This window comes from Meles meles, chromosome 8, assembly GCF_922984935.1.
Source record: "Meles meles chromosome 8, mMelMel3.1 paternal haplotype, whole genome shotgun sequence".
NCBI lineage: Eukaryota > Metazoa > Chordata > Mammalia > Carnivora > Mustelidae > Meles > Meles meles.
In genome coordinates, this window is record NC_060073.1 from 98,021,970 (window position 1) to 98,034,013 (window position 12,044).

Below are 12,044 nucleotides of genomic sequence, written 5' to 3' on the forward strand. Positions count from 1 at the left end.
GGTTTTGTTTTGTTTTATTTTTTAACAAACATGCCAAAGCTTGACTCTCCAAACACACCGTGCCTTCGCCAGCAGGCCTCTGGGAAAGCTGTGTTCTTGGAACTGCTCTTGCTCCAAACAGTTCTCAAATCCCCTTTAGCAAGATGGCCTTCGGGGCTTCCAGCACATTCCTTTGAAAATCCCCAGTGCGGCAAAATCTCTCTCTTCAATTTGCTGGGGCAGGTTTGATTTTTGGGGCAAGAGCCAGAAGTCATTTCACATTTGGGTGAGAGTCATCAAATTGGGGAGTATTACTATTTGTATCATTTGGGGTCCAAACAAGGTGCAACTCCCATACTGAAAAGGCCTGAAAAGAGTGGAGCCTTTGGGGTCCTTTTGAGAGATGAGCCGAGGAGTCCCACAGTGACTGAAATGCCAAGAGCCTTGTAGGGGGCTTGGGGTGGGGCTTGAATAAGATTTGAAGTTTGTTCAGAGGGAGAGGCACGATCAAACCCAATCAGGGCCTAAGTAAAAACACACACGGTTCCATAAAGTGGCCTGGGAAAGATGCCACGTTAATAAAAGGGAAAAATGCGGAGGAATGTGTGAGGAGGGAGCCGTTAAGAAAATGCAAGGGCCGTGTAAATGCCCCCCGCCCCCCTCCATCACGGATCCAACTTGGTTCTCATTAGAATTCACGAAAAGCCTTAAAGAAACCAGCCTCTTCTTGGAGCTGCGGAGGGCAGAGCTGGACACCTGGCTCATGTCTCACCTTTGCTAATCGGCTGTGTGTCCCTGGCCCAGCCACTTCCCTCCCACCTGTCTTTGGGTCTGACTGCGCTTGAGGACTAAAGTTCCTCCTCAGGGTGTCTCATTAGTCCTGCAGCCTTGACAGGCCAGGGTGCTTGGTGTAAGGAAGAGGGATGGAGGGAATGAGGAGAAGCAGGGACTGCTGTTTCCATGCTAGCGCGTTCTGAAACACTATTTATGTAATAGTCATTTTCCCCTTCATCTCCCCAAATTGGCCTCGGGGACCAGCCAGTCCGTTGGCAGCTGGCCAAAGCCTTATCATGTTTCCAGGCCCCAAGCAAACAGGAAATGCGCTCCAACTGTAGTCAGAGGGTTAGCTCTCAGTGGAACTTCCCCATAGTTAGGAGTCAGCTGTGAACAGTTCAGAAGATGGGAAGGAGACCCTGTCTAAACGCTGCAGGAGCCCCTGGTGTGGGCAGCAGGTGGGAGAGACAGTGAGTGATCAGGAAAACAAAACTGAGAGAGAAAACCTGCACAGGTAACTAAGTATGACGGCACAAAAGATCAAGTCTGCACTCAGTATTTAGGAAGCTGGAAGGAAAGAAACGGGAATGACTAGACTAGCTGGGGTCCCAGGATATCACTTACTGCAGTTTTGAGGGGATGATAAATCTCGCAGCCGAGATCTTCCTGGAGCCAAGAGAAGGCTTCCGGTGGCTGTGACCATGGCAGGAGGGGGGGCGGTGGGGGGTGGTTTGAGTTTAAGTGGCGGCATTCACCATGTGCGGTAACAGAGGGGGGCACTTGAGCTTGGGGGACAGGCAATAGGGACGTCTTACAGCAGTGCAGAGTTCAGACCAGCACGAGTTGTATAAAGAGTTTGTGCAAATGGTTTGGGTGCAGGAAGGACGGTTGTTAGGGGATCACTGCTGGAGTGGTTAACACTGAAAGAGGGGACCTAGGAGGCCACCAAATCACCCAGAGTTTTGTGAAAACTGAGTGTACTCTTGCCTCTGTGTCTGGGAGCAGGTGCCCTTGGTCCATGGGGTTCCTTCCAGGCTGGGAAGCTTGGCTGCTTGCTCTGAGAGAGACGTTGGCCGAACACTTCATGCCCAGCCCCCCAGTTCTGGGGTTTGTGGTCGGATGTGGAGCGGGATTGATTGTCTGTACTTAGGAATCTGCGCTGGGAGCCAAGGAGCCGGAAGCAGCCGAGAGGCCACCAATTACTACGGCAACTTGAACACCCTCTCGAAGAAGACTCGGCCGGGAGATCTGACAGAATCTCTGCGGTCCAGCTGGACAGCTGGCAGCAGCTGCAGGGCCCCTGGGTCTCCCTGAGCACAGGGATTGTGAGGAACCTTCAGCCCCGGCTCACAGACATCCTGTGAGATCAGTCGAATCGCCATTCCGTCTGGTACAGTCGCCGGGGTGGGGCCGTCATCACTGGTCAATGAGAATCAAGGGCAGAGGCCTTCTTCAGGAGCTCATATTCTCACCTAAAATGGGTCGCCGTGACGTGTTGTGGAAGGCTGGAAAAAGCAGCCAGGAAGGAAGGGACCTGTTGGGTGGAGCTGGGGGACAGGGTCCTCCTGTCACCTTTGGAGTGGCCTGCTAGCCAAGGCCTCCCCACCCCCAGCCCAAGCTCCACGGGGCATTCACGGCGCAACAGGCCAATTTTCCAAATCACCTGGGAACTTATCCCTCCTCAACAGGAAGCCCAAGCTGGAACTGAGTCAAAGAACCACAGAGTTTTAGGGATGGAAGTGACGTCCGAGATCATCCCGTACATCTGTTCCATGCTGCAGTGCCTAGAAAACCCACTCAGTCTCACACCCTCATTAATGTCAGAGTCAGGACTTCAAACTCAGGTCTCCTGACTTGAAGGCCAGCAGTCAGTCCATCACTAATCTGGATAACCCAGCTTCAACCCCTTCCACCTAGTTCTCCAGAGGCCAGCATGGGTGAAGACTAAGGTAAAAGGGGCAGGAATTGGGCAATAATAGTGTATGCATTTCAATAGAAAGTGATTGACCTACAAATGAGATGCAGAGTTTGGGGTGAATGAGTGTTCCAGACTTTGCAGAGTGAGCAGCGTGGACAGAGTATGGGGTTATGAGTCAACAGACCTTGTTTAGGTTCTTATTCTACCACTTAGTCACCACGTAACCCAGAAAACATTACTTAGGGGCGCCTAAGTGGCTCAGTGGGTTGGGCCTCTGCCTTGGGCTCAGGTTATGGTCTCAGGGTCCTGGGATCGAGTCCCGTGTTGGGCTCCCTGCTCTTCCAGGAGCCTCCTTCCCCTCTCCCTGCTCCCCCTGCACCACCCCACTCATGCTCTCTCTTGCTATCTTTCTCTGTCAAATAAATAAATAAAGTCTTTAAAATAAATAAACATACTCTTGGGGCTCCTGGGTGGCTCAGTGGGTTAAAGCATCTGCTTTCAGCTCAGGTCATGATCCCAGAGTCCTGGGATTGAGTCCCGCATCGGACTCTCTGCTCAGCAGGGACCCTGCTTCTCCGTCTCTCTCTGCCTGCCTTTCTGCCCGCCTTTCTGCCTACCTGTGATCCCTGTCTGTCAAATAAATAAATAAAATCTTAAAAAAAAAATAAAATAAATAAACATACTCTTTAACTTCATTCCTCCTGAAACACCATTAAAATGAAAACTAAAGAAAACTGAAAAGAGAAAAAAAGCATAAACTCACAAAAACATGGCAAAGGAGGCAGCAGCAACAAAGTCCTGGAAGCTAGCAGTGCCTGGGTGGCTCAGTGGGTTAAAGCCTCTGCATTCGGCTCAGGTCGTGATCCCAGAGTCCTGGGATCGAGCCCCGCATTAGGCTGTCTGCTCTGCGGGGAGCCTGCTTCCCCTTCTCTCTCTGCCTGCCTCTCTGCCTACTTGTGATCCCTGTCTGTCAAATAAATAAATAAAATCTTAAAAAGAGAGAGAGAGAAAAAAGTATTACTTAATCTGTCGGAGCCACAGTTCATTCATGTGTTAAGTGGGGGCTAAAAATACTATGGGATTCTTGTGAAAAATAGCGTACGTAATAAAGTACTTTGCACACAGGGACGGCCAGGCAAAGATTCACAGTTATTCTGAACGTTGGGGATTATCAGGACTTGAGCTGTTGAGTTTGGAGGCTGGAATAGCTACGGTTGAGATTCTCCGAGTTCTCTGAGCTTCTCAGGAGAAGAGGGAAATCCAATCTTAGAAGTGTTCCTGCTCAGCAGTAGTAGCTGAACTAGGGAGGGCAAAATCCAGGCCACGGCCAGGCCAAATCCTCCTAGGCCGGGGTGGACCGTCCATTACACTGTGAGAAGCCTTCGAGGGAAGGGTGGCAGGCTCTCGTTCCTGCCCCAAGCATCCAAGCCTCCCGGAGATGACATGTTTTGCAAGAAGAAGGAAGCCTGAGGGGGCGCCTGGGTGGCTCAGTGGGTTAAAGCCTCTGGCTTCGGCTCAGGTCATGATCCCGGGGTTCCGGGATTGAGCCCCGCATCGGGCTCTCTGCTCAGCGGGGAGCCTGCTTCCTCCTCTCTCTTTGCCTGCCACTCTGCCTACTTGTCATCTCTCTGTCAAATAAATAAATAAAATCTTAAAAAAAAAAAAAAAAAGAAGCCTGAAGCCTCTCTGCCTGAACAGGAGCCCTCTCAGCTCTCTTGGGGGAGGGGTGAAGTTGGGAGAAGGGGAGAGTTTGGAAAGGGGGCTGCCTGCCACGAGGCCCACATGCTTTAGCCAAAGCTACTTGGAGTCGCTTGCACAAAGGCACCCGCGGCATCCCCTGTAACAGGCCTGATGGCGTTGCCCTCCTGACTTTTGGTACCAGCCTCCGGTGGGAGGCATGAAATGGGGGGTGCAGCATAGGGTCCCAGAAGGGGCAGGGTTGGGAGAAGAGAGGGTCCTGTCGTGATCCAGCCCAGAGCAGCAGGTTTTCATAGGTAAAAACCCTGCTGTGCTGGGTGAGGTCATTCCTGGCACCGAGTCCCCGCTCTCTGCAGACGCCTTGCAGGTCTGTTCTAATATCCACAGCAGCCACATTCCTAACCAGGGTGGGTAACGGGCTTTCTGGACAAGACTGCTTTCCATCAAAAATTATGCCAATTCACCAGGGTCAGATATTTCGGAGAGAACTGGGTTTTTGTTTTGTTTTGTTTCGTTTCGTTTTGCTTTTTAAGGAAGAAAATAAAAATTTGTGGGGAATGACTAAAAGCAGGACCCAGAGTGGAGCAAGGTCCTGTGGGCTGGAGCAGGGAGGAGGACGGAGTGACTCAGGGAGGAGGGATCCGGGGTCACAAGTGAGCCAGAGAAAGGGACAAACGGTTTAGGCGTTGGGGGCTGGGAAAGAGCCCTGTTTTGGGTCCAGCCAGGTCTGTCTCAGATCCTGATGAGTTTACCTGCTACCGTGACTCATTCATCCAACCACTCAACCCACACTTGATTTCTGCTCTATGCCAAGTGCTGTGCTAGCAATACAAAGAAGTTACATCTGTTATCTGTGTCTGTGTAACAAATTCCCATAAAATGAGCGGCTTAACATAACACACGTTTATTATCTCACACTTTCTGTGGGCCAGGAATCTGGGCATGGCCTCGCTGGGCCCTCTGCCTCCACATCTCTCGCAGAGCTGTGATCAAGGTTTTGACCAAGGATGGGGGCTGGTCTGAAGGCCCAGCTGGGGAAGGATCTACCTTCACGCTCACGCAGTAGGTGGCAAAATTCAGTCCCTCGAAGGCTGTCGCACTGACGGCCTTGGTCCCTACCTTGCTGTCAGCCAGAAAGATTCCTCTGAATTCCTTGCCTGGGCCTCTCCTGCCTGGTGGCTTGCCTCTTCAAAATGGACAGGCTGAGAGGCAACAGAGTCCGCTAGCAAGTTAGAAGTCACGATTTTAAGTAACCTGATAATAGAAGCACATCTTATCTTCTTGGCCTGATTCTATTGGTTAGAAACAAGTCACAGGTCCCACCCATGTTCAAGGGTGGGGGGATATCACGAGGCTGTGAAAACCAGGACTCAGGGATTGTCAGGGACCACCTAGGAGTCTGCCCGACAGGAAAGTCAGGTCGTTTCCTGTCTGCAGGTGACTCGGAGTTAAACAATGAAGGTAGGTCTAACAGTCCTGGGGAATGTGGCCTATTGAATGCCCACAGTGTGCCAGGAACTGAGCTGGGGAGGTCCCTTACCCACACTTGCTCAATCTCCATGAGGTAGACACACTTAGTACCTTCTTTCGAGGTGAGGGAACAGAGTCTCAGTGAGATCACTTTAGCAAGACATGTAGATGTTTTTGAACTTAAATTTGCCAGACTTCAAAGGCTTTGTTCGTACCCCCTTCATCACAGGCTTCCCAGATGAGTGGCAATATGACATGGACAGTGTTGTAACAGTCCCTGTGTTTGGGGGCACGGAGCAGGCTTTCAGAGGTGATGACACGGAAGAAGCAATGGAAAGAACAGCAACAGGACCCTAGAGGGGGTCCAGGAAAAGGAGTCGGCGTCTGACAGACCACCTTCCTGTCTTTAGACGTCTTCTGAGCCTTATCTCCCTCTTTCCTTATCAATCAGGGCATAAATACTAACTTTGTGCCCAGATTCAGAGTATGGTAGGAGACATTCATATATTGGTTCCCTGATCTAAAGGTGCCTACAGAGAGCCAAAACCTAAACCCAAACCTGACAAAGGACAGTCTTACTCAGGGGGTCAGGGAACCTGGCCTCAGTACTGCACAACAGAATTGGCATGGGTTCACGCAAGGGGGGAAGCAGACCCAAGGAGAGAAGTCTCTAGGCGCTTGCCAGGAAGGAACAGCAGCAAGTGCAAACCCCACAGCTGTTTGAAAGCACTCCGAACAGATCTGGAAGCCAGTGGCTGTTTGGATTAGCTTTCTAATTGGCTGAGTGTTAGCAAAGCCTCGTGTGTATACAAGGGGAATAGTTAATCTTGTCTATTTGTATATCCACTCATGTTCTGTCACTCCCTGATCTTCTCAGCAGTCTGCCTCTTACTGTCGGTTTTCGGCCAAGAGAGGGTTTATAGCTAAGGGACCCTTCCTATGCATCCCCCGGCACAGGTGGGCAGCAGGAGGAAAGCCAAAAAGAGGACGATGATGCCAACCAACCAGGGCTTCCCTAATGACCCCCTCATCACAGCCTGCCTGCCTGCCTTGCCACATGCATCCCAGGCCAGTCCCCCTTCCTGCGGCGCCTGCCTCCCCGCCACCCCCATTCCAGTCATCGAACCCACGTACGTCATGACGCTTCATGACAAACTTCAAAGTTAGGCTGTATCATTCCAAATGAGAGACCCAAGAGAGGTTAGGTGACTTGCCTGGTGTCACCCACACAGCTAGGAAGTGGCTGAGCCAAGACTAAACTTAGGTCCAGCACTCGGGGTCCCCTGTTTTGTTGCTGCTGGCCTACCCTCCCCCACATCATGTTCATCATAGGACATCCTTGCTCAAGAAGCCAGAAGGGCTCCCTTTTGCCCACCGTGTTAATTGTCCACACGCCTTTGCCGGCATCTCGGGGTCTTTCATCCTTCAGTACTAGTCCTCCCTTCCCCCCATGAACCCATGTCAACTCTGCTGTGGGCTTCTGCAGTGTGAGGCCAGGGTCCCTGACTCCTGCCATCAGATTGTAGGCACCTTTAGATCAGCAACCAAGATCGGAACTTCTCCCACCAGACCCAGACTGCGCAAGGCAAATATTTATGCCATGACTGACAATGAAGGCGCGAAGATGGAGCTAGGACTGGGAGGACATCGAGGGTAGGAAGGTCTTCTCTCGGGTGCAGAGATGACCCCTGTAGCTGAGGGGCCTCCTGTCTCTGTCATTATTCACTCACCTCCTCTTCCTTTCCTATCTTTGACTTTTTGGCATCTGTTAATGATTTTCTTTTCTTTGTGACCTAAGCCTGGTCCAAAAGTCCTCCTCATAATTGCTCTAGGCTCAGCTAGTCAACCATGCTTAATCACATGCATTTGGGGGGCAGGGAGGGGGAAGAAGAATTCTTTACATACGGTGATGCTCATGTCAAAGATTCAGCAAGGTTATGGCTAGGACACCATCTAGTCTTCAGCGACGCCCCACAAATGGGACTGACACAACCACATCATATTCTGGGACGTTCATTCAGAGAATTCTAAGGGGATGACCATGCAAGTGAGGACGAGAGGAAATCAGAGCAGTATTAATTTCCTCTAATCTCTACCAATGTCATATGTAACTACGGCTACCGCTGGCTGAGCATCTCCTACGTGCCAGACACTTTACTGAATGCTCTACAGAAATCATTGCATGTCGTCCTCAGAACAGTTCTATAGAGTAGCGTTGGGACTATCCCTGGGGAAACCGAGGCTCACAGAGACTAAGTCGCTTGTTCAAGGTTACGTAGGAAGTGTATGAGCCAGGATTTGAACCCAGGCTGCATGACCCCAGAAACCTGACCCTTAATTTCTGATGCCAGTGGGTGATCTCATGGGTGTGTATGTGATTAGTGTGTGTGTGTGTGTGTGTGTGTGTGTGTGTGTAGAGGGATTCAGGCTGGGACTTGCGCCGAGAGAAAGACAGAAGCTTGAGGTTCCTCCTCCTTTTCTGGGAAGGGGCCTGGGGTGTGGGCTCCTTCCCCACCTAGCACAGCCCTCGGCTGTGCAACTTTGCAGAAGTGGGCAGCTGGCAGGAGCCCTGCATTTTTTAGGCCCCAGGCTGCCTCCTTATCTCAGGGAGCCTTGATTTACGTTCCTCTATCTTATCTTTGCACCAGGCCCTGGTGATGGATTTCACCTTCGGCATTTGGAGGCTTGCTCCTTGCCAAGAGCTCTGCCCCTGCTCCCCCGCTTCCCAAGACGGATTGACAAGTCAGCCCTGGGCTCACTCTTACAGCCGCCCTCCACCTCCGGCCTCCCCCAGCTCAGGCAGAGAGAGGAGGACGATGCTCTTTCTGATTGGAGAAGGCGAGGGGGGACCCAGCCCCTGAGTGAGGGTGAAACTTCGACTCCTGAGATCTGGCCCAGGCCTGTCCTCACCCGAGATGTGGTCGGGGAGGGGGTGGGGAACGGATAGTAATAGGAGGCTGGTCCTACTTTCCTCTTTGTTATGATTGTTCACCTGCCTTTTCAAATTTAATCTCCACTGACCACGCAAAGAAACTGCTTTTGCAGTCCCTTTTTACAGGTAAGGAAACGGAGGCTCCACAAGGCTAAGGTCACAGAGACAATACGTGCCTACCGCGTATCTTCGGGCGAAATCCTTTGCATCTTTCCTGAAACATCGAGGAGGACAGAGTTCTATCTCTTTGGAGCTTCGCCTCCCCCACACCTTCCCTTCATGTTTTACTCCTTCAAAACCGACCCATGGGCGAGGTCCCGGCAGTCCATACTTTTGCAGGGTTGGGTTCCAAGGGAGGGAGCGTGGCGGGCTGGAAGGGGAGCAGGAAGGCGGGTGGTGTTGAGTCAAGGTCTGAGTTCGAGTAAGGTATGTTGAGGCAAGAAACCGCACTAAGACAGAGATGGTGCGAGGTTAACCCCCTTCGCGTGCCTGGAAGGGAATCACCCATGAACCAGTTTCTTAACGAACAAGCACTAAGAGCCTTCAGTAGGCATTGGTCGGGTGACACACAGTCATATAAGGCCAAGAGTCAAGAGAACGGAAGGCAAGTAAACATTTACCGAGGTTCCCCGTGTGCCAGGCTTGGGCTAGGGCATTTGCTTATCTGATCTGATTTGCCTAACAGTCTTACACAGTGGGGTCCACGATCCTCAGTTCGGAAAACGTGGAGGCTCAGAAAGACGGGATCATTTGCTTCCAGTCTTAAAGCTGATCATTGTAGAACGATGATTCGAACCCCAGGTTCTCTGACCCTAAATCTGTTAATAAACTAGAAACCTCTCTCTTGCCTGTAACTTGGGAAGTGTCTCCGCGGACCCCGACTGCACCTCGTAGCGGGCAGCCTAACTTGGTGACCTGTACTACCTAACCCAGCCTGCGTACATCCACAAGACTTCAGAGGGAAGAGACAGCTAGTTAGCAGGAGGCATTCGGGTTACTAGCGGAAAGAACTCCAGACGCGCCCTTGCTGACTGCGGGCAGATCTTTAAGGACCTGGACTGTGCCTTGTTCATCTTTGTGTTGCTGGGGCTTAATGCTGCTCCTGGCTGGTTAGCAGAGGCTCAACAAATGTAGGCCACTGCTTGGACTGAGGGAACTTTAGTTTTGGGGGTTCAAAACCCTAGAAGCAGGGCACCTGGGTGGCTGTCGGTTGAGTGCCCAACTCTTGGTTTCGGCTTAGGTCATGAACTCAAGGTCATGAGATGGAGCCCCGCACTGGGCTCTGTGCTGGCCGTGGAGCCTGTTTGGGGTTCTCTTTCTCCGTCTCCCTCTGCCCATCCCCCCACCCCTCAACCCCTTCTCGCACGTGAGTACTTTGTCTCTTAAAAACAAAACAAAACATAGAAACTTAATCTGTGGATAGGCCCAAAGTGTACAGATTCATTGAGTAGAACTCAAGGAAAACTAATGAAGGGACAGGCACTCTGAGCAAGGAGGAAATAGGTAGATGGGGCATTTGGAGATGCTGTTATGGAAGGTACATCTTTGCTGGCGTCAAGGAGACCTGGTTTCTAGTCCCAGCTCTGTCACTTACCAGCTGAGGGACCTTGGGCAGGTTGTTTCCTGTCCCTGAGGCTCACTTTATTCTTTTGTAAAGTGAACCATTGGACTGGTATTCTAATAGCCCTTTTAACTCTTAACATACTATGAATTTTGAATCATTAGCAAGAGAGTTTCACCTCCGACAGGGATGCGTTAGGGGCTGTCCGGCCCAAAGACAAGCATGGGCTAGGTGGCATTAATTAGCAAGGTCTTTTCAAGCCTAAGGGCTGGCTGATTTTAAAGCGGATACAGCCTCCCATTTCTAAATCTCCTCTCCACAGACATTTGACTCAGTCTTCAGAGCCATCCAAGAAGCTGCAGTGTGCAAAGTGGCTCATCCCGGAGGGGTGGGGGGCGGGGATCAAGAGCAGGAAAACCACCATTCTTGTGGGTAATTCTCAGCTCCCCAGTGTGCTGGCCATCTCCCACCCAGGACTAATTTGCACTGCTAATCTGTTATGTCTTTCTTGGTAATTTAGCACTTTCAGACAGTTATGGTTAGATTCTGTTTATTTTTCTAAACCTCACAAAAGCCCCATAATACAGCAAGGGAGTTGAGCTGGAGAAAAAGAGGGGGAGGGGAAGTTTTTCTAGAAATATAAACTCAAGGTTCAAATGCTCTTCTCCATCTGCAGGACAGCTGTTGTGGCACCCCGTCCATCCCGAAAGCTCCAGCATTCCATTTCAAGGCTCTCTTGCTGACCCCCTCCCACCGTCATTCCTTTGACAGAATGTGGCCTTGAGATCAAGGAATGGCAAGCTGCCAGCTACAGACACCTGACACAAAGTCTCATCGCCCTCGCCTATCTCTTTCTCCTCTCCATCCTCACTGTGGGGTCAGGATGTGGGTCACTCCTTCCTTTTATCCAAGGTAGGAGAAAGGGAATGAGGGCTGGAAAGATACTGCACCCTTATGTGGCTGAGTAGGAGGAAGTTTGGGGTCCAAGTGGGCCAGCGCTTAACCTAACCTAACCTAACCCTAACCCTAACCCTAACCTAACCTAACCTAATCCTAACTTAACCCTAACCTACCCTACCCTAGCCTAGCCTAGCCTAATCTAATCTAATCTAATCTAGCCTAAACTAGCCCTAACCTAACTCACCCCAAACTAACCCCAAACTACCCTACTCTACCCTACCCTACCCTAACCTAACACCCCGGGGAGACTTCTTGTTTTCCTCCCCAGAAGGTGGCCATGTGTCTAATTTCCCAGCTCTGGCTGGGAATGGTGGGAGAAATTGGTATCAGAGCATTTTTGCTGACTGGCTGCCTGGTTGGCTGGCTGGATGACAGCTTAGAGAACAGACTGAAGTTTAAGCAAGAAACAGGAAGACCAAGGCCAAGACTTTAGTTCACCAGACACCCTGATGCCCCTTGGGAAGAAGAAAGGTGGCATGGAAGAGGCAGCCAAGGAGAGTTTCAACTGAGGCATAAAGGACACAGACCTAGATAAATAGGATCTGAAAGGCCCTTGGTCATCACCTAATCCAAAGCTCTGTTTTTTGGGATATGGCATCAAAACTCCAGGGCACAGTGACTTTAGTGACCTCCTTAAGATCACAGAATGAGAGTGAGGACTTGGGTCTCTTGACTACTTGGTCCCTGGAAAAATGTTGGTCTCCTCTTCCCCATATCACCTTCAACTCCTTCATTCCAGAAAAGTCCCCTAC